The sequence below is a fragment of the Tympanuchus pallidicinctus genome, unplaced genomic scaffold, assembly GCF_026119805.1.
Source record: "Tympanuchus pallidicinctus isolate F22 unplaced genomic scaffold, pur_lepc_1.0 scaffold1, whole genome shotgun sequence".
In the NCBI taxonomy this organism is placed as follows: domain Eukaryota; kingdom Metazoa; phylum Chordata; class Aves; order Galliformes; family Phasianidae; genus Tympanuchus; species Tympanuchus pallidicinctus.
The window spans coordinates 15,252,095-15,273,815 of record NW_026294618.1 but is presented as its reverse complement, the minus strand read 5'-3'; the positions used below and the strand labels follow the sequence as shown (position 1 = coordinate 15,273,815).

The 21,721-nt window shown below is 41.0% G+C and overlaps 1 long non-coding RNA gene across 1 annotated transcript in view; it reads right to left on the bottom strand.

The window, feature by feature from the left end:
- LOC128082465 (uncharacterized) overlaps positions 1 to 21,721 on the bottom strand; it is a 93,784-nt gene that overhangs the window by 10,474 nt on the left and 61,589 nt on the right. The window contains exon 8 of the long non-coding RNA XR_008207686.1: positions 17,466 to 17,499. This is a non-coding gene — a long non-coding RNA (uncharacterized LOC128082465). The remainder of the gene's footprint in view (positions 1 to 17,465; positions 17,500 to 21,721) is intronic.

Below are 21,721 nucleotides of genomic sequence, written 5' to 3'. Positions count from 1 at the left end.
ACAGAACCGGATCATAAGTGTGCATGTTGCCCAGTGAGGATGTGAGTCACAGCGCTGGTCTGTGCCCAAGAAAAGCACAGAGTTCAGTGTTTGCATTACCCCTCAAGCACACGTGAACAGGACAAATGCAAAGATGCATTTGCATAATTTAATCTAGGCTTTATTTCTCCCGCAGTATCTGCATTCTGCTGTTCACCTGCTCCAAAATGAAGTTAATAAGGACTCCAAAATAGACATACTAGGCCCAGCTCTGCCCCCTTCCTTAGCAGATGCAGCAGCAAATAGCTTTGGTATAAATAGAAACAGGGCAAATTGCATTGTTTGTTGGGAAATTCGTCTTGCTGTATTCCAGATACCATGTAAAACCACCTCGCTGGCCTTCTGTGGAGGCTTTGCCTCTTTTTTTTTATTATTATTTTTAATTGTTATTTTTTAAACTTACCAACATAGAACAGCTCTTTCCAATCTTTTATTCACAGTCAGGTGTTGTGTCATGGACAGAAACGATAGAAGATGTCTCCAGAGTGATCAGGACATAAATCATAGAATGGCTTGGATAGGAAGGAACCCTAAAGGCCACTTAGCTCCAATCACCCGCTGTGGGCTGCCCAGAGCCCCATCCAACCCAGCCTTGAATGCCTCCAGGGATGGGACACCCACAACTCTGGGCAGCCTGTGCTATGGCCTCACTATCCTCTGAGTAAAAGATTACCTCTTAATACCTAAGTTTCCCCTCTTTTAGTTTAAAATCATTGATGACTGTTAACTGAGTCTGGAAAATAAGTTCAGGCTTACAGCAGCTATAGCTCACTCATCTAATTTTGATCATGTCCTCCGTCTACTGGTTTATTCTCCCATTTCCATAGACATGGCTGCAGGGGGTTCAGCTCTTCCTGTAAAGTCACTGTTTTTAGCCACAGTTTCACTAACTTTTGACATTATCTATACATCCAGCTTCCATTTTCCCTGTAACTATCTCTTTTTTTGAGACGCGTCCCTCTCTACAAACACAGTTGCAAATGTTAAATCTTACATGGCAGCTTGGAATCCAACGTAATTTAATCCGTGCCCAATCTCTCAAGACTGAAAAATACCAACGAAAAACAGCTAATTTTCATACAGATTAGTAGGTCAATGGAAGAAAACCACTAAAACTTGTTTTGATCTCCTTCTGTCTCCAAATCCCAGCCTGTTTGGCTCTAAAATTTTAAATCCTGAGGTGACAGAGAATCACCAAGCTGATGCTATGACACTTCCAAGAGCTGAGTGTAACTACACCTACTTTTGACATAACAGTCTGGAAGAGTAGGAAGAGCTGGGGGAGACAGAACCTCTGGATATTTCTATGCCAAAAGAGATTCAGCAAAATGATATCAAGGAGACAGAAAAAAGATTTTACAGCTATTGCCTTCAGCTGCATTTCACCTTGTTCCCAATGTTTCATCTCAAAATATTTATCTAATTTCTAATAAGAATGCTGTGCTTGTTAAACACATGCATTTTAATCAATTATTTGCTGGTAAAGCTATGGCATGATAAAGACCAGAAAGCACAGTAGAGACGTAATGAATTCATACTGTTGGAGCATGCTTTGTACATGGAACTTCATGGCTTTAGAATGTTTAATATTTCAACGCAAAGATTAGGGTTTATATTTTACAAATTCTTCAAATCTTACACTTGTGCTTTGTAACTTTACTAATAAGAAGCTAAATAGAAAGGCGCAATATTATAATGGATGAAAATCTGTTATCCACTGAGGCCCTTGACCTTAATGCATACACTGAGCTACCTAAATGTGTTAAGGAAGATCTACTTTTGAAAACAATACTTCAGTGCAAGATCACCTATTCGAGAATATAAAACATGCCTCCTTATACACATGGAGTATCAGTGACACTGATGAATGACTATTAGCACTTCAATGATGAAATGAGGAGACGAGAGTGAACACCACCTGGTACTGTAAATAAGCATGCTTTAGAGAGAGAAGGCATAATTTTCTATCTAAGGTCTAACCATGACCTCAGTCCTGACCCGAAGAGACCACTTTCCCTAGTGATTAGATCAGAGATAATCCCACTATGGCATGCACTCAGGTGTGTCAAACTGAGCTGAAGAGCTTTTGTGACTAACATTGGGTTTTTAATATTCAAAAGCAGGACCAGGAATATCTTGCAAACTGAGCTCAATTTGCACGGTGAGAACCGATTCTTTTTCACACTGTAAGCTGACTACATCCAAATTTCAGACAGCATATTTTAATACCTTGCCAAATGTTCCAAAATTGCTGACTTTTCAATAAATACAGTCACTTGTACAACTACTTTGTGATCTTCCAAGTTCTGCCAATACAATTTATATGATGCATTATGAGTCCACAGCATCAGCACACTGTTAGGCTGATAGACACAAATCTTATTGATACAGGTATTCCAGTGGTAATTCATACATCCAAGTTTAACACTCAGAACCAAAAACCATGCTCACAAGGCAAGTATTGCTGTTGCCTAAGCCTGCTGCAAATAAAAGTATGTTTCATTTCTTGATGCAGATATCCATCCCTGCAAATTCATCTATACAAATTTTATCTCCCAGCCTTCAAACATTTATTTTTCTTTTCTACTTTGCACACATCACTAACTCCCGATCTCCAGCAATATATCTTAGCACCTGAAAATTTTATCCTTAAAGCTTCTAGTGGCGATCTCTGACCCATATGTTACAGCTGAGTGGACAGAGTGACCTACTGCAGTCATTCAGGACTCTGCTCTTAACCAAAAAAGTGAAGTGTCTCTCAGATGGACAATGCATGGCCATGTATCAGCTGGTCTGCAGCAATACATACAAGGGCTGAAACTCAGGGGACTCACATGCCTACGTGCTGCTAAAATCACAAGTGAGTAGAACCCTAGTAACATACTGCAATACCCTGACCGCACAGCTGAGCCCACGGACTGGTGAGCTGATCAGTAAATGGTGCTTCCACACATCAACTACAGGGCTGTAGACCTCCTTTCCACCTCACACAGAGCCTGGTGCTAGCATACATTTTCCCTAATCTTTGATGTTTATTAGCATTTCTTTGGTGAGTTGGTTCCACATGTAAATATCTGGTTGCTGTAGTGGGGTTTTCTACATACCTATTCTACCAAACCATTTAAAAATAGCAAATGATCTTGTGAGAGTTTCACTTGTGCAACAGCAAGCAGTTTCAGCATGCTAAGCAGTTTCACTTGATTCAGCACCATTAATATTTTGGTTCAGCAGAAACTGTTTCCAATACACAGTCGCCAGTCACACGGTTTTATTTTTTATAGATCACTCCAAAAGCAACACCTCCTATTTATTTCCATGGAAATGACAATAGCTTCAAAGAGCCATATAATACTTTTGGTGGAGAAAATTCCCAGACAAAACCCTATTTTTCAGCATAGTCACCACCATTAGCTATGCATTTTCACCAGTGATGAACAAGAGCCTAGGTGCTGTGCTTGTAACAATCTGTACCAGCAGAGGTGACCCACTGTCACAGTCATCACTGCTGAAAAGCACCACCCACCACCTCACTGTGCTCACATCCACTCTTTGGTCTCCATAAACATTCAGCAAGCATCAGTGAATGTCAATGGGTGCCACTTTTTCCACATGGAGGAATTTAGTGGCACACCTTTGCTACATACTCACTTCCGTGTCAGACGCCATTGTGTCAGAGTGCCCCTCTGCTGCTATCTGTCACACGGCAACAACATGTAATGGAATAATGGTGGGAAGGTTCAGCTTCTACTGCTATACCACCAACATCTATCCCCTGATGCCACGGGCCAACATCACAAAATAGAAGACATTAGTTTTGGAGCAGCCCTCATAAATAGCAACATCTTGATTGCATGAAGTAAATCAATTGCAATGAAGCATCTCCCATCTATCTTTACTTAGGGTTATTTTTTAGAGACATGGCCTTACCAAATTTGTATAAATTGATATGAATTCATATAAACCTTTTTCAAGTACAGCGATTTCCATTAGATCTGCACTAAGTATCAGTTGGTTTTGGTATCACACTTTGCCAACTCTCAGGAAAGATCAGAATTAGATAAACAAGCTCATGGTGCATTTCTGCACAACAATAAAAAGCAGTGAGCAATGACAAGCAAAATTTTAAGGTACATTTATGTTAACTCACATACTGCAATAGTCAGGCATTCACCTCACCATAATTCTGGGTTGCCAGACACAATGTTTCTTACCATAAATACCAGCTCCCTCCTATTAATGCGGAAGGAGAGCTATATCCAGAAATACATCTGTAGTAAATGACATCTGGGAAGGGAGAACTCCTCTCTCCATACCACAGTAGTGGTGCTGACCTTCCCTCTGGCTCTGCATCCTTTGAACCACTCTGAATTGTTTATCAAAATCATAAATGAGGCACAAGTCAATTACCTTTTTAGTGCATAAAGCCCTGAGCGTTGATTACATGAGCAAGAGGAATATTTACTTTTTAATCAGGGTTGACTGTGGGGTGTGGAGGTAAGGCTATTCTGAAGATTAATTAGTTAATATTTGTAGGTTGCTTTGAAGCTACAAGATAACTAAGTATTTTTATAGCACCCAGCTAATAGCCTTAACACTCTCAGCCATACTAATGTCAAGGACTTGAAGAGTGATCACTCTAAGTGACTGCACTGAAAACATGCAAAGAAGGAATTTGTGCATTCAGTCTCAAGCACTATTCCAGCACCAGCAAATACAGCTAGAAAATGGTACACTTGTAAAACACCAGTAGAAGGGGCAGATAGTTGCATAGGTTACACTTTTACCTCCTTTTGAGTCAGTGTTTGGACTCGGCAAAGATGAGCATTTGACACGTCAGAAACATGGCACATTTGTTCTCATGACAGGAAAAGTTCAGGTTGGATATCAGGAAAAACTTCTTTACTGAAAGGGTTGTTAAGCACTGGAATAGGCTTCCCGGGGAGGTGGTTGAGTAACCATACCTGGATGTGTTCAAAAACAGTTTGGATGTGGTGCTCAAGGACGTCATTTAGCAGAGGGTTGTCAGAGTTAGGTTGGACTTGAAGATCTTTAAGGTCTTATCCAATTTGGGCAATTCTATGATTCTACAATTCTATGACATTCTGCTTAAGAAAAACATAAGCTTCCATGCTCAAATTGTAGATGAAGTGCTCCAAAAGATTTAGGATCTTGGAAAATTTGGACCTTTCCCCTGTCCAGGTGGCGAAATCCCACAGTGAGATTTAGGTGCAGAAGTATTTTCTAGATGTCAGCATGTCTGACTTGCCCAGCGTCAAGCACAGAGGAGAAAAAAAGTTCCAAATCACTGCTCCAATCACCACCTTATTCTTCTTTTCCTAAAATAGAAACAGAGCTCTCATGTTCTGCACCAGGACTGCCACCTTTAAACAAAAGTTGCAGAGGTTAGCTCTTTTTAGGCTCACAGTCCCTCACAATCCATATAGAGGATTTAGGGTGATGAGGAGATGTAACAATCTCCTGGGCAAGTAAAAACTATAAAAGCACAGAGGATGTTCAAACTTTGGGAGCTACTAATTACATCACTCTTGTGCACTCCACAGCAGCTGGCCAGAGTGCAGCATCAAACCACAGCAGGAAAATGGCTATTCTGTCTGTCACAGTGGTGGTGGGCATTTGCCACTGTGAGGAGATCATGAGAACAGGAAAAACAACAAGGATGGCACACCGATACCATCTGATGTTCTGAGATCTGTCCTCAGGAAAGTTAATAGGCCTCCTGGCATATGGCTTCAGCTGAGACAGTGGGTAAGATAAAACCCAAAGGTCTCCAGATGAAAACATACATGACAAACAAGAAGAAATTTCTGAAGGGGAGAGGATGGAGTGAATCACCACGCATGTAACCAACATTTAAAATCAGATAACAATTGGGAATCTTGTTACCACTAATTATGACAAGGCATAATGTCCCATAAAGGCCCAAGAACGTATAAGAGATAAGGGCCTCTGACTGGATATGCTCTGGCTGCATCCAGCACAAATTGCGGACTGGAAAACTGAGCAGGTTCTTACAGGATCAGGTATTATGCGAAGTGTTCAGGATTTGGGTTAATGAATACAGCGTTCTCCCAGATGTCCCATCATTGTTCCAGAGTGGGAGGAAAGCTGGCTGCAGACCAAATCAAATTTTTATATTCCTCTTAGATAGTGCCAGACACTAAGATTTCATCAATATAACATCTGAGGCACAGAGACAACGCATCATGGTTGGATAACCCTTTATTCAATCCATTTTGCTGAAGACAGGACAAATAAACTAAGAATCAGAACATTCAATGAGTCATATCAAAGGTATAAATTGAAAGTCAACACTTGTACTGAATATAATCTAGCTGAAAAAGAATTTATAGTCTGGAATTTCCCATTTAAACATTGCTGCTGCTTCTTGCAGATATACTCCAAATGCTAACTTTAAACACTGCCAGTCCTTTCAAGTTGTTTTTTTTTGCTTATTTTATAATATCTTTAGGATGCACATCCTTCTCCAGGGTAATGGAGAGTATAAGAAAAGAAATTAATTGCTAAAAATGCCTGGTTTGCTTAGAAAAATTACACTATTTAGTTTTTACTAAGTAGCTAAAAATCATTTTAAGTTATTTTTCTTTAAACATATCATCCTTTTTTGTAAGCAGGATTAAACAAGCAAGTTTCTGGGATGTGCAGAAAGGAGATCACTGGAAGGAAAAAAAAAAAAGCAGTCAGCAAAACACTAGAAATGCTTCAGAGGTGATGACAGGAATAAAGAGTCAACATCTGCAAAGACCAACAGAAATTCACCAGAAGAAATAAACCAAACTTTGCACAAAGATACACAGAAATGAATAAAAAAAAAAAAAAAAAAAAGCACATGGCTGTTGCACAGGGCTCATGCCCTGCAAAAGTCAAGCTGAAATTAGGGAAACGCATGTCTTTGGGGAATTAGTTTCAAGTTTGAGGCATAAAAACAGGCTCAATGATTAAAAAGCTAAGATCCTGTTCAGTTAGACTGATTCAATTTGGGCCACACTCCTGCTCACACTGCTTGCTTAGCCTAAACCACTGTGATATGTGTGTGTGCTCACCTGTGCGTGCACATCCATGAGACCCAAACACCTGCACAGATTTTTTTTATACCTTTCATAAGCAGGTCAGCAGCAAGCATTCACTGGGCATGAAACAACATCAAACTACAAAATGCTTCCTGCCTGGTGCTGGTGAGGATTTCACTTTGGGGTTACAAGCAAATATCTAGAGAGTCCTTCCTGCAGATAAAGTCACCACAATGTTTGATGCACTGCCTCATAGGTGTTCTTTCTCAACATGCACATATGGGGTCATATAACAGCAAAAAAAGAAAAAGAAAAAAAAAAAATCAAGAGGGGAAAGAAAAGATACCATGAGGCTGCTGGCCAAGAGCACGTAGACACACTTTAAGCACAAGGGCTTAAAACTCTTCCGTCTCTTCAGGGATTCAGCCAGAGCCTAGAATTAGGGACCTGCTGCTTTACCATGAATTGATGGTAAATGGGAGGCAGAAGGTGGGAGACAGATGGCTGAGTCATGCTTGGAACACAAGATCAACATTTAGCTTGTGCAACACTTAGGGCTGCACCTTCTCTAGGTTCAATGATGCCATGAATTGGCTCAGCAAGAAATATTCCATGCATTAAAAATGCACAGAAATGTATCTAGCCTGAATATATCAAACCCAAAATTCAGCCAGAATGACGAATTTATAGGTTCTTCATTTTTTTGTAGGAAAAAAAAAACCTTTCAACTTTTAGAAAACCAAGAAAATCTCACCTTTACTTATGTCCCATACGAAACCTTTTCACTTCACCAGTCACAGAAATAAGAAATACAAGTGAAGAAGTATTGACTTGCTTTTAAAGGGAGAAAATATTTGCATAATATACTTTCACAAAAACTATTTCTATGTCTGTAAGAAGGTGGTAAGTTGATAAAGATGGAAATGTATTCCTGGAACTTCAGATCAGGTTTTGTTGATGATAGGTAAAAAGTTGACCTGTATCTGAAGGCTGCCCTGTCTTTTTAGCATAAGCATGTTCTCTTCAGCATGCCTCTACCTGAGCCTATCCTAGATTTCCATTCAGCTCTGGCTTTTTGTTCTTTTTTCTTTAAAGTAATTATTTACAAATTAGATTTCTTAAGAGTAAACTATCAGAGGAGGTATACTCCACCTCTACAAATCTATGTGATAGATCTAATTATTTTTTCTGTAAAACTACAAACAGCATTCTAAATAATGACAATCATTAGAAAACATTAGGGTCTGTCACTTCGAATCTCTGCCAAATGCCGATAACATTTTATTACTGCTTAGAAAGGTTGATTAAAGCTTGTAATAGATTTAGTGAGGGTGAAAGATTAACAAAAAGATATTTATGATAGAGACACTAAAACATAATATGTTCTCAGTAAACACTCAAAAAACCCAGTACTGTGACATTTATAGATGTTACTCAAGACTTAGTTTTTCATCTGTTCAATGAAACCGATAACAAGTTTCTACATGCTGCAAGAAAAAAAAAATAGAGAAAAGGAGAGAGACACATTACCACTGCATGTCTCATGTCAGAGCAAGTGAGAAAATGCAGTTCAAAAATAAACCAGCTGAAACCCCTGAGTAAGTTCCTAGGACTGCTCCTGTTGGACCACTTGGACAATTTCCCCATTTGAAATTATGACAATGGAAAATTAAAACTCAGCTTGGATTAGAAGGATGTGACCAAGGGGCAACCTCTGATGCTTCACCTTGGACATGTTACATCTCTCATCCCGTGTGCCCCACATCCATTCATGCGATGCTGTGTGGGGCTGGGTCTGGCACAGCACTACAACCAAACGTTGGCCCTCCATGGTGGGCTGGCAGAGCGGGATCAATGCTTTTCTCCTGTTTACCTTTCAATGAGGAAGGTGCTGACAGGCTAGCATTTTAGAAAAGCATATTCCAATACGGTGTGGTTATGGAGGATGGAGAGCACCACAAGTGCATGTGGAAAAACACTTACCAGTGGTGAGGAACACAGGTCTTCTGAAGAAGTCAGCCCTGCAGTGCACTGCAAGCATGCCTGAGTGGCTTCTGATGCCTCAGGAGACAATATAGCACAATTCGTCCACAAGGTATTTGATCTTACATCCAGCCATAGGGCCACTTGCAGGAGCTAATTTAATGGACTGCAGGATCAGCTTGCTCCTTGCTTCAGAACAGCCTCTGCTGAAGTCACAGTGAAAGAACCAGTGCAGCTGAGCAGCAGGTGCTCTAACGTTTACAAGCTCAAGCTGAAGATGTCAATGCATATGCCATGGCAAACACCTTCAGCTGTCCTAGCTCAGACTTGGCCTTCAGCTGTCTGCTCTGCCCTTCTCCTACTCCTCTGGTCAACGAGATGAGACAGGAGGGCTCTCCTTGCTTCCATTGCCTTAAGAGAATAAAAACGGTGTCCATTCCAATAAAATGCAGTGACTCAGAGACTGCTGAGCATCCCTACACTTTGTCAGGGAGCAGGACAAGCCTCCAAGAGCGAGCTGGACAGCAGAGTCAGGAGCTGGTCAGTGAAGCAGTTTCACCTGCTTACCTTTGGCCAACACAGTAAGACTGGGCCTCTCAAGGTCCTTTCCAACCTGACTGTGTAACACCCTCCATGAATTATCATCACTGTTGTTTTGATGATGATGACAGGCCAATATTTAACCTCACTTTTTAATACCAAACAACATCAGGAAAATAATTTGTGAAGAGTAGGTGCTCAGCTAGATCACAGCCAAAACACAACCCATTAGAAAAAAAAATATATATATATATATATATATATATATATGTACTTATGTGGTGTGCACGCCTTGACAAGTCCATAGCCACATACACATACGCAGTCTTAAATACATTAATTCATGGCTCTTCAGAGAGGTCAGGTTGTGGTGAAGCAGAATGATCCTGTGGTTGATCCGAGCAGAGAGCCACTGTCTGCACCCTGCGAACATGTTTGTGACATAAAGTACTGCAAAGTGGATGACAGATTATGGAACCTGTGAATGAAGGTCGGCCGAACCCAAACCGTTCCTCAAATGCACAACATGGGTGACACTCACTCTGGGGATGACTAATGGCTTTCACACCGAAAAGTGGAATTTTTTTTTTATGTCAAGAGATGGTCATTGAAAGACTGTAGATATCAAAGCTAAGGTTAGTTACCAGGGAGACATAAAATCAGATCTCTAAGGTTTAACCCTAAAACACTGTGTCACAGCCACCAGATGAGCTTAAACACCTCTTCTGAGCTGAAATTACGCAGTGATTTCTTTCTTCCTCATTCTTTCATACCTGGGAAATGAATAAAGCCTCGAAAAAAATATTTCCAGGCTATTTAAAGATACACAAAAAGCAATAAATGTAAACAAAAGTCTCAAATTTATGTGTTGATGTAGTGAGTCAGAATAAACATGACAGCTTTACCTGAGAAGCCAAGAGTCTGAAAACAAACCCGCATGTTTGGCAACAGGCACAGAAGATTTTAAAAAGAAATACCAAAATAAGCTTAGCAACATACTTTGCAACTCCCACAGGTAAGCCTCATTCACACAGGCAGACTCACCAAAGTCAAGAAAAAGAAAGAGCTCTATCATGCTGGGTACTGAGCATCTCTCAGGCCTGTGTCTCTGCTTCCCACGTGCTGGCTGCACCCCACAGCTGCCAGCCAAAACTTGCTCTTGAGGGCTAACCTGCTCAGACAGCAAGATTTCTCTTGGAAACAATCAGCAAAAGCTGGTGTAGCAAGTAAAAGCCATAAAACACACAGAGGAAAGAAAAAGATTAGGGCAGAAACAGTTCTTCATTTCCTGCCTTTATGTGCCAGGCCCAGCCAGGAAGTAACAAACTGTAGGATGACAAGGACTTGCACCTCATGAGGGAATGCTGGTGTGAAGCTGGCATCCTCTTTTACCTCTCTTCCTGATTTCTGTGGCACTTGAATAATTTGAACATGAACCGGAAAGATTTTCTACCACTGCCAAAAAATGTACCCATCATGGGCTGATGGCTGGACTAGATGATCTTATTGGTCTTTCCAACCTTACTGATTCTACGGCGAGCAGATTCTAAAGACAGCTAACACTTGACTGTGGCTATGGCAAGCTATTTCTGTGTAGTCTGAATTACTTCAGAGCAGAATCAGGAAATCCATGAAAACACTGTCTGGGTAGATGCGGGGAGAGCAGTGGATGGTGCGTACCTTGACTTCAGCAAGGTGTTTGACACTGTCCCCCACAACATCCTCATTAGAAAACTTATAAAGTGTGGGATAGATGAGTGGACAGTGAGGTAGATTTACACATGGCTGACTGGCAGAGCTCAGAGGGTTGTCATCAGCAGCGCAGAGTCTGGTTGGAGGCCTGTAACTAGCAGTCTTCTCCAAGGGTAGTGTTCAGTTTAATCTTGTTTAGCATCAACAAAAACCTGCACAAAAGGATGAGAGTCCACCCTCAGCAAGTTTGCTGATGATACAAAGCTGGGATGACACACCAGAAGGCAGCACTACCATTCAACAACACCTGAATAGACTGGAGAGCTGGGCAGGAAGGAATCTGAAGAGGCTTAACACGAGCAAGTACAGAATCTTGTGCCTGGGAAAGAATAACCACATGCATCAGTATGGGTTAAGGGATGATCCTCCCACTCTGCTATGCTCTGCCCTGGTAGGGCCATATTTAAAATACTGTGTCTAGTTCTGGGCACTCCAGTTCAAAAAAGACAGGGATCTCCTAGATGGAGCCCTGCAGAGGGACACAAAGGTAAGAAAGGGCTGGGAGCATCTCCCACGTGGGAAAAGTCTGCATCAGATCAGCCTGGGCAAAAGAAAACTGAGAGAACATCTGATTAATGTTTATAAATATCTAAAGGAAGGTGGGAGGCAATTGGGTGAGGCCAGGTTCTTCTCAGTGGTGAACAGAAATAGGACAAGGAGTAAAGGCCCTAAAAGAAAGTACCATGCAAATATGCAGAACTGCTTTACTGTAAGGGTGACAGACCACTGGAACAGGCTGCCCAGAGAGGTTGTGGAGTCTCCTGCTATGGAGATATTCAAGACCTCTCTAGATGCCTACCTTTGTGACCTATTGTACAGAACCTGCCTTAGCAGAGGGGGTTGGACCCAATGATCTCTTGAGGTTCCTTCCAACCCCTGCAATTCTGTGATTCCAAATCAGCAGTGTCCAAACAAAGCAAAATATCCCGAGTTCTAGTTTATCAGCAGTGACAACTGAAGAATAGAGAAATCCAGGCAGGTTGGACTCAATGGGATTTTTTCCCCCAACATTGGATAGAGGTATGTTTAATGTTTTAATTGAAGGCAATTAAAAGGTACTTCATAAGAAGTATTATCAATTGTTTCAGATTTCCTTGATTCAATATAGTTTAGTTATATGTACACCCTCTTATTAACATTTAACATCAAATGTTATCAAGTCAAAAGCTACACCATTATTTTTTTATCAAGACCCTTCACTCTTAAATTCCAAAGTGTTCATTTTTCTTCCAGTCTGAGAAAAAGCTGCATATGCAGACCTATGACTTGTATTAAATGCATTCAAATAAATTACACCTCTTCTCCTTCCTTCCTTCCTTCCTTCCTTCCTTCCTTCCTTCCTTCCTTCCTTCCTTCCTTCCTTCCTTCCTTCCTTCCTTCCTTCCTTCCTTCCTTCCTTCCTTCCTTCCTTCCTTCCTTCCTTCCTTCCTTCCTTCCTTCCTTCCTTCCTTCCTTCCTTCCTTCCTTCCTTCCTTCCTTCCTTCCCTCCTTCCCTCCTTCCCTCCTTCCCTCCTTCCCTCCTTCCCTCCTTCCCTCCTTCCCTCCCTCCCTTCTTCCCTTCCTCCCTTCCTCTCTTCATTTCTTTTTTTTCTGGGGGGATGGACGGACAGACAGATGAACAACAACATAATATAGACATTTTAGAAAGAAATGCTGAATATTTTATAAAATAAATGCATTCAGAATAACCATCCTTCCCAGGACTGAGAAGTCTTTTGTCTCTTCTGCCTTTAGTATAGCACAATATCTTATGTCTCAGGTATCACACATTCCCTATTTGTGAGTCTCAAGCTGGTGAATGTGTGAATACAGCATATTCTTCTATGTTTGATAGTGGTCTTAATAAGAAAATAAATGAAACCTTCATTCTGCATATTTTACTGCCTGAATACAAGTATTTTATTTACCCCTGAGATATATTCAGTTTCAGAGAGAGTATTTTTCACTAGAGGTTGAAATAAATAATAAAGAAGAACTAATTATACTTGCTTTGTAGCTGGGACTTCTGTCATGTTCCCTAGATATCAAGAGAGTTTTCTGTTGCATTTCATACTTTCTACAGCCCAGCATCTACTGTGTGCTTGGCCCCACATTTATAGCACTGAGCTTCTTTTTAAGGTAAGGAAACTTTCCTCTACAGAGGTCTCCTTTCTCCCAGTGGCATCCCAGCTGTTGACAATGTTCTTCAAGGAGTTAGGACTCCATACCCACTGCCTTCAGGGTGACAATAAACTTCTCAGAAGAAATCAGGACTGGGAGCAGTGGGGTGGGCCCTGGATAGAGAAGTCCCTTCCCTGTAGGCCAGGGTGCACCCGCTGCTCCCAGTCGGCAGACCCCATGTTTTCTGGCAGCATCTTCTCTAAGTAAATCGCCATCAATCTTCTTGTGCTGATTGAAAGGCTAAAAAACACCAAAAATTAGATGTTCCATTATATTTCTTAAGGGAAGATCATTTAATCTGAAATACTTCCTCATGATTACTTTCTTTCTTTAAGTCATTCTAATTCACGAGTTAACAGTTCATAACTTTAGTTTCTAACCTTGAAGAAAATCTCATTCATAAGCAGCAGTCCTATTAACCCCACTCCTGTAAACACAAAATGATCAGAAACGAATTGGTGTGACAAGAATAGAAGAACTTGTATGTGCATCAAAAATGCTTAGTCCTGCAGGAACTACTGCTTTCAGTATGCTGAGCTCTCAGTGTTACCTATTTTTCACATGCACCCCGAGAGGCCTTGAGAGGAACCTGAGCCTGGAGGATCAATACACTCTTCAACCCCTTCTGTGCAAAGCCTTTCTCTGCCATGTGCTGTACATCCAGAAATTCTACTTTCAATTCATCTCTCCGCTGTAGCAGCTCCAACACTGTCCCATGCAGAGATGGAAATTCCTGCTGAGGTGTACCACAATGTGCTGGGGATTTACATGTTAGTAAACTGTGCCTCCAAACAACAATTTCAAGACAGGTTTTCTATGTTAGCCAGCATTCTGAAATCATCCTTAGCTCAAGCAAGGAAAAATACTTTTTTATCCAATCTAAAATAAGCAATACAGTTGCAGAGGTTTATAACATAAGGCTGGCAAAAAGGAAAGAAAATTTACTCCAAAATTCAGTCCAAAGGGCCTATGACTCTCTCTTTCCCCTTCTGTTTCACTCTGTACCTCGTTACCAAACAAGCTCTAAACCACATCTAATCCATATGGTCAGCATCTCGGAGCCAGGGTACAATATCCATCCCAAATATGTATTTATGGGAGGGAGCCTGCATCTGAGGAGGAACACTGACTTATAGCCCTGCACTCCTTTTTGGAGGTCTGATTGAAGGTTCATTCAAATTCATTTCCCTTCCTCTATTCAAGAGGGAGTTTCCTTGTCCTTTTGCTGGACTGTTAACTGACCTAACTTCTTCAAATGCAAATGTTCCTTCAATAGGCCAGGTGCAGACATCTCTTAGCCTTACTGAGCTATCAGTAAATCATTAATCCATAGAGAAGTAAAAGACTCCCACTTCACAAGATAAATCTCAGTGTGAAGCTTCTTCTGGCTCCAAATTTCATATTTCAAATAAATGTAGACACTGACAGTCACAGTAAACATTCGGTGTTTTTGGGCTAAAGGCCCCTACAGGGGTAACAAGGGCCGTGGCACAACTGGTGGACCTCAGCTCCTCCCAGGGGGTTACTGTGAGCCTGTTATGACATGGCCACCAGGAGAGCATGAAGAACAGAAAACATGTCTATTAACAAATGTGAAGGGGGCAAGCATTTGATCACTATCCTGTGTTTGAGACCATCGGCATCCATGGTGGTCACAACAAAGGGACTGAATAGATGCATTCTTTCACCAACTTCTGCCATGTGTTTCTTAATTTCACATAGCAAAAACAGAACAATTAAGCCACATGAGATTCTAAATATGTCATAAATCTCACCTCCTCCAAGTCACCCCACAAAAAAACTCCAGAGATGTCCAGATGTGCTGTTAACTTGCCTGCAGCATCTGGGACATCCTGAGAACACAGCTTCTGCATGATGCTGAGGGGATGGTGTGATGAATATCAAAAAGAAAATTCTGCTCCGTTGTGCCCACAAATTGTTCCTCAGCCTGCACAGATCACACTGTCCCACTCCTGTGATCTGTCATCTGAAACCAGATACTTCACAGAGCGGGGCTGAATGCGGAACTGACGGCGCTGATTCACTCTGTTTGGGGCTGCCCCCACGTATAAAAACATTTTGGTTATTGATCTAAAGATTCATGACTCACAGACTCGATATAGCACTGGGTTTAAAAGACAGCTTTGTTCTTGGAAGTGACACAAAAGGTCTCTTTGGGGCAGCAGCCCACCTCTGTGGCACCTGCTCCTTCCAAACAAACTCCATAAAGAGTTGAAGAGCTGCCCAAAAATGAAGTAACTGAGGAAGGGGGCTGTGTAGATCTCATTCCATCCATCCACCCTTTTCTAGCGTGTCAGGCTTGGATGAGGCATTGTCATCCATGCCGCAGTATATCACAGAGGATTACCGTGATGTGTCTTCTCTTTTCATAGTAGATAAATCTGAGATCCCTGGGACTATCTTGGATCATTTGCTATGTAAAGATCTGTTTAACCAAACAGCTTTAGAGCAAAGATGATCTCAAGTCAAAATCTTTACATCTGAAACTGTGACCTTGACCTAAAGAAGCATTTTCTAGAGCCAAAGAAATATCTAGTCCAGACTTCAAGGCTTTCATAAAATCAATACGTGAAAGCTGTAGCAGCTGCAAGTGAATTCTTATGGCACTCAATCATTTACGGACACTACAAGAGAATGCTCTTCTAGTGTTCGCAGCATACTTTCCTGGCCTAGGGAAATTCATTTTGGATGTTTCTTTGAATTAACTAGCACCATTTCTGTAATCAAGCACTGTTGAGCCAACAGAAACACAAGGACTTACGGTATTTTAGCACAGAGTGCATACAAAACCCAAAGAATTGGCCCAATATCCTACAAAATACCTACAATACATGCTCTCATTCATACAAAAATTAAGTACATAATCGCATGATGAGCAAAGGAATTCATACAACAGTATACAAATTTAAAACATACAACTCTATTTAAATAAACTGCATGCTGTGCTATATTCCAAAAAAAGATAAAGTTACAATAATTGTCACTTTCAGTTTTATAATTTTACAAATAAAAATGTGAGGGTTGCCATTAACTAGCACTGACAATATGCGTACAGTACACACATTTGTCAATTTCATTAACCTTCCAAATTAGGTATTCACAGGAAGCTAATGGCAGCATAACACATCATTACAATATTCAATGCAATTTCACGGATATTATGTATAGGGAGAAATTTTAGGCTCTCTTGTCCTTACAGCTGTTAGAAAATATTATACTTTGCAAATATCCCATTAGGGATCGGCAAATGCTAAATAGCAGAATCTGAATAGCATGAATTATGTCCCCCTCTCCCGCCTCTCCTCGTCAGGAACAGGGTGCCTCTATTTGTGTCATATTTGGCCGTAAGGAATACAAATCATCTGCCTGGACTTTCCATCCTCCTCACCATTTCTGTTACAGCATCCATAGCTAGGATTAGGATCCATGAGGTTGGGCTTAATTTACCCATTAACTTTCTTTATGACCTTGGGCAAATATATTATTTCTTGCATCTACCACAATTCCGTGCTCCACAGGGCACAGCACAGATAAAATCTATTATGGATCATGAAGGACTGAAATACCCAGAGAAGGGTTACTTTCCTCTTCATAACTCACAGAAAAAAGTAGGTTTTATTACATGTGAAGAGGAGGTCTTCCAGCTGGGACTGAGTGGGAAGGCAATGGGCGTGAGAAGAAAAGCTGAATGTGGGCAGGTGTGGGAAGGAGAAGAAAACAACTGATACTTAGAGTTATCTAAAGGAAGATTTATTTGGTGATGTGATGGGGGAAGATACTAAAAGAGAAGAAAATTGAAAGGATCTTAAGTAAAAGGAAGATTCTAGGAAGTGAGAATGTGGGAAAAAGTAATTTTGTGACACACAAAATGAGGGATGGGTCATAGCACTGGACGCACATCAGAAAATAATAGTTTCTTACCAGCAGCAGTAGAATACGAGAGGAAAACTTTGTCCTGCAAGATGAGAAGAGAAAGGAATGTCAATAAATGACAGAAATCAAATTTTTTTTGAGGTACTTCTGAGGGTTTTCTTCTCTGGATCACTTTGAATCCTTCCACAAACTACTCATCTCTGAATCAAGTGAGCAAGGCTGGACCTCATGGCGACTACTCTGGCATTAGTGGAGAATCATTAATTCCAACGTCACCAAAGAGCTTTTGTCTCTTTTTTAAATTAAGATGACTTTAAAAACAAGTGTCTTTGAAGGGCAGATCCAAAAGTAATGCCTCCTATTTTGTGATGTTGGTCCATGATATCAGAGGTGGATGTTGGAGGGACGGCAGTAGAGGCTGAACCTTCTCACCATTATTCCATTACATGTTGTTGCCGTGTGACAGATGGCAGCAGAGGGGCACTCTGACACAATGGCGTCTGACACGGAAGTGAGTATGTAGCAAAGGTGCGCCACTAAATTCCTCCATGTGGAAAAAGTGGCACCCATTGACATTCACTGATGCTTGCTGAATGTTTATGGAGACCAAAGAGTGGATGTGAGCACAGTGAGGTGGTGGGTGGTGCTTTTCAGCAGTGATGACTGTGACAGTGGGTCACCTCTGCTGGTACAGATTGTTACAAGCACAGCACCTAGGCTCTTGTTCATCACTGGTGAAAATGCATAGCTAATGGTGGTGACTATGCTGAAAAATAGGGTTTTGTCTGGGACTTTCTTCTATCAAAAGTGCCATATCACTCTTAGTATCTGTTGTATTTTCCATGGAAATAAATAGGAGGCATTACTGTCAGAGCAACATACATATATTACATTCTCAGTCTTTTTCCTTCTGATCAGCAATAAAATGTTCAAAACATAAAAACCATCAGCAGTCCCATTACAGCAAACTAAACAAACCAACACCCATGTGTGATCTATAAGAGCAACAAATTCCCACACAAAGCATCCCCTAAAGAAATGGTCAAGGTTACCTAAAGCAATTTTAATTGAGCTTTGCCCTTCTGGTTCATGCAGCTTTCCCCACAGCTCCCAAATGGAGCTCAGTGTAGGACCTGTTCACCTTGTCAAAAAGGAATGGAGCTAAATGTCCCTGTAACTTACTGAATAAAAACAATGGGCTTTGTAGGTAGTGACAGGGCAAGCAGTGTTAGCAGCCTCCCTTGCCCATTGTTTCTAACCCAGTTGGCTACTTTGCATCTTACAATATCTGAGGTTCTCTATTCATGGGAAATGCTTTGGATGGTCCAGCTTCGCAACAGCCAGCTCGCGTTAATTTGAATCACTTTGGTTTGCTTTTCTCCCTGTTGCTCTCACTGCCAAGGGCTGTCAAAACACATTGTCCTGCTTTCAGAAGAGAGCCACAAACTGTGTCATGGAGAGATACAAAACACAGCTGATAAAACTACACAGCAGAGTTCAGCTGCCTTCCTAGTCTACGAATTTAAACAGCATTTTCCTACAGAAGAGCGTGAAAAAGCAGTTTTTACATTAAGTTAATTTGTCTTTTTTCCCCTCCATACAGAGCACCAGCTTCACTCTGCCACATCATTTCATATGTAGGTGTTTCTTTTAACTCCATTTTCCATTTTGGAGATTTGATGCCATCTAGTAGAAACATGAGCTTTTAGGCATCTTCCTTTCAGGAGAGTGGAGTTCTCCATCCAAACAGTTGGGCTGGTCTAAGAAGTTCACTTTTTGTTGCTCTTTGTCTTTGCTTATTGTCATACCATAAAGATGAAACACAGAACAAATGGGTGATTCTGCATCTCCAACAACAGGCATTAAAAAATGAAGTAATGTTGCAGCCTGTACAAATTTTACTCAGCACATACTGATAGGAAAAAAAAAAAAAAGTCAAACAGAAACATTTTTTCTTATGGTTGCAGATTTACCACAGACAGGAATAAAGTAATCTTTGACACGGGAGAGATGGAATATTTTTAACAAGGTGTTGTGCCAAATTGGCTTGTTATTCTTATCAATAAATTATCCTGGTGTCCTTTAAATTAAAAATTGTAAAAAAAAAAAAGAAAGAGTTTGAGCTGGACTGAGATGCCAGTAAACGTTATAAACCAGTGGATAGCGGGTGGGTGGTGTGAAAACGTTTCATAACTGCTAACAGCAACCCTGTTGTGAACCAAACAGCTGTGCGCAGAACACAGGTGTGCTCACACAACAAGGGCTATTCATGCCTTCCCACAGGGCGCTGGCCAGGTTTGCAGAGCCACAGCTGACCACATAAAGCATCAGAGATGGAAAAGGCTGAGAGTGAAATGTCCACTAAAAGTGTAAACACCGGATGCCACACAGGCACACGTGCACACTCACAAACACACGTACGTGTTTAGCACGTCCTACTTGCTACTGAAATAAAGCAGAGATGTAATGACTCAGGATTTTAATATGTTGTTTTCATGGGAAAAATAGGTAAGGAAGTATTGGGATGCAGCACAAAACAATATATTTCTCTATTTTAATTGACTTTGTCATTCCAACAGATCGTTCACATGGTGTATCTGAGACTTTTGTAATTAAAGACATTTAGAAGAGCTTTGTAATAAAGCTGACAGAAAGATTACAGATTCACTTCTCATGTGCATAACCTCCAAGATAAAAGATAAATTTCAGGAAAGTAATCTATTCTGATTAAAAATTAAAATCATTCACATTTCATATGTTCTGCATAAAGTGTTTCTGCAGCATTTCTTCCACAAATATCAGAGCAGTAAAAGGAAGGAGGGTTGGTTTTGTTTCCTTTTTGTTTTTAAGCAGTTTTCTTATGTGATGGTTTAAAAAAAAAAAAAAAAAAAAGACTGGAAAAAAATATGGAGAAGAAGGGGTAATTAGAAACCCTTGACTTCTAATTTTAGCTATAGAAATCCTGCTTTGGGCATTTAAACTGAACACACAAGCAAACACTACAATTCACTTGCAAAAAGTAGAATTCCTTTGTGGAAAAGCACAGGACTACCTGCCCAACTAGAGCTCCTCTATCAATTATATCTATTATAAAGAAGCAATTATTTGTTAAAAACATAGTCTCCATATCCAACATTTCAATCCAGATGGTACACATCAGGAAGGAATGTTAAAATGCCTTCCAATTGTAGATATATAAAAGTCATATCCTATTAAAAAAAACAAGGCAATGGAAGTAAAACATAGCATAATTAGGATGCTGACTGATATCTCTGCATTTAAAACTCTCCCCAGCTGGCCCGAGGGGAGATGTCACAAAACACAAGCTGAGACACAGCAAAGCACTGCCCACCAGTGCTGGGACTCCTGGATTCACTTCTGCTTTCCAACCAGCACACAGACTAACAATGCTGCGCAGGGTTTCTGTGCCGGTGACATTATGCACCTGGAAACTCCTCCCATTCTCTGAGTACCCTTCTGCTCAAACAAGGTTAGGAATCCTCGCTCCTCTCTCTTTCAAAGGCATTTAAACATTGAATCACAAGTCTTGCTCCCAGCAGACAAAGTGCCTCAGCAGAACAGTTAGAAATGCACAACAGCAGTGACAAAGTCACATTCAAGAAGCTGTTGCAGATGTGCAATTTTGGCCGCCAATGGCGGTGACCTAGATGTATATCTGGCCAACGCTTGGAACGCGGCTGTTCTGCTCATAGCAACAGTAGCTAGTGGTCAGCTTCCCCGAACCACGCTTCAGAAAGCAGTATGCACAGCCTCACTGTTTACAGGTTATGACCACTATCTAGGGTAAACTGAACATCCTCTCTCACCAACTACAAAGCTCTAAAGAAATGCTTTTATCACTGTTATCGTTGCTTTCTTCTAAGATGGTCCCAGCTGTCACAGGAAAAATAGGTCCCAAGATCAACCGAGATCAAAAATTTGCATGTGTTTTTTTTTGGTTTTTTTTTGTTTTTAATGCCACTTGACAGTCTGATAAAATCCAGTGTTTATCACCATGAAAACACTTGCAACTGAAAAGTGGCCTGACAAGACCCTCAGGTCTTCATACATCCACTGAGCACAGGCAGCTGTACTCCAGCAGGACATGTGTTTCTCATGAGCCCTAATTGTGTCTACAGCCCTCACTGTCTCCAAGGGATGGAACACTTGCCTTGCAAGGACAGGCTTAGAGTGCTGTGGTTGTTCATCATGAGGAAGAGAAGGCTCCAGGGGGACCTCAGAGTGGTCTTCCAGTATCTAAAGGGGAGCTGTAAGAGAGAAGGGACAGATTCTTTAACAGGGCC